We start from the raw sequence: 1,867 nt of genomic DNA on the forward strand, positions 1-1,867 counted from the left end.
TCTTCTCCTTCCTCCTCTGGTCTCTGATCAAGGGCAGGTGGACTCAGAGCCTGGGTTCTCCTTCCTCAGCCCCCTCTCCAGATCCCTCCGTACCCTGCAGTAAGCTGTCCCCTGCAGCAGCCATCCCGGCCTCGGGGTAGCTGGGTGTTAGGGCTTTGTGCCCTCTGTAGACTCTAGCTTAACCTTGGTAGGTTTATGGGAGCCTAGAGCATCCTCTTTTTTTAAATCTGGCCTCTGGCTGGCAAGGACCATGGCTTATTTGTCCCTCTTGATCTTTAACTTGTATATCAGTATTCACTTTGATCTTCTTTCTTCTCTGTTTTTTCCCATTTGTGCCATTCTGAGAGTGCCTCATCATCCAAGCTTTCAGAAGAACTAGACAAGGGGATCTGAGCCCCATAGCCCCTCTCCCAGAGCTTTCTGGTGGCATCATCCACATCCTCTGAGGCCTGAGGGGGACGGGATGGTAGCTAGGTATGTGGTTGACTCGGATAGCTCTTCCCTTGATCTTGATTCCATTAAAATTGTCAACGGTCAAACTTGTACTCCTCTGGTCCTCATAGAAGATAAAGCAGAATCCTTTAGACTTCCCTGTCTTCCTGTCCTGCACGAGACTAATGCTAACAATCTCCTAGTACTGAGAGAATACACAGAGGCTATCTCCTTCAGTCAGTTCATAAGAAAGGCCTCCCAGGAAGATCCAGGCACTGTCCTTGTACTCGGAGTGCCATGATGCCTCAGCTATCACCATAGTACCAGCCTCGCTTGTCAACCAGCTGCACTTTGGTTAACGGGTTCATCTCCCTAGTCTGGGGCACCACACAAGAGCACTCCAGCGCCTGGGCAAAGCCCACTCCTGGTGGACGCAGGAGAGCACTGCTTCCGGTGAAGACCTTCAGAGCAGGTGACCCATCCCTGCCCTGCTCTCCCTACATGCTCTCAGCTGCCATTCAAGTTTCAACTTTTCATGGTACCTCATTCCCTATGAAGAAGTGTGTTACTGCTCACTAGTTTGAAAGCCCTAATCTAGTCCATTTAAAAAATAGATGATTAGGTTGAAACAAAGGCTTCCATTCTGAAAAGATGTCTGATCATAGAAGTTGTAACTTCTGTTTCATTTTTTTTCCCTTATAATAAATCCATTTGAGAGTCTACAGTGTGCTAGTTTCACTTTGGCTAAATTATTAAAAGTAAATATGTTACAAGGAAGAAACTTAGACTGAGCTTTACTTAATATGACTCATTGTATTAGAGTTCTCCAGAGAAATAGAACCAAGAGGATGTAGGTAGGTAGGTAGGTAGGTAGACAGACAGACATATATCTATGTATAAAGAGATTTACTATAAGGAATTGGCTCACGTTGTTACAGAAGCCGAGAAGTCCCAAGATCTGCAGCTGGCAAGCTGGAGACCCAGAAGAACTGATGGTGTAGTTCGTGTAGTTCCATTCTGAAAGCTGGAAGGCTCAAGACCCAAGAAAAGATGATATTTTAGTTCAGGTGGAAGGCCAGAAAAGACTGATGTCCCAGCTCAAAGCAGTCAGGCAGAAGGAACTCCCTCCTACTAAGGGAGGGTTAGCGTTTTTATTCTATTCAGGCCTTCAACTGGTTGGATGAAGGCCACCCACATTAGGGTAGGAAATCTGCTTTACTCATTCTACCAATTCAAATCTTATCCTCATCCAGAAACACCCTCACAGACACATCCAAAATAACATTTGACCAAATATCTGGGCACCACGTGGTCTAGTCAAGTTGACACATGAAATTAACGATCATACCCATCAGATTTCCAGATTAAGTCCTAAAGCCACTATAGTTCTGCTTCACTTTTTCATACTTATTTTATTGATGTAGAGAGTGATCCT

At 45.3% G+C, this 1,867-nt stretch overlaps 1 pseudogene; it reads right to left on the reverse strand.

The window, feature by feature from the left end:
• Positions 1-287: 287 nt before the first annotated feature.
• Positions 288-800, reverse strand: LOC136122082 (RNA-binding motif protein, X-linked 2 pseudogene; annotated as a pseudogene).
• Between the last annotated feature and the right edge of the window lie 1,067 nt (positions 801-1,867).

Source organism: Phocoena phocoena, chromosome 4 (assembly GCF_963924675.1).
Source record: "Phocoena phocoena chromosome 4, mPhoPho1.1, whole genome shotgun sequence".
NCBI classification, from domain to species: domain Eukaryota; kingdom Metazoa; phylum Chordata; class Mammalia; order Artiodactyla; family Phocoenidae; genus Phocoena; species Phocoena phocoena.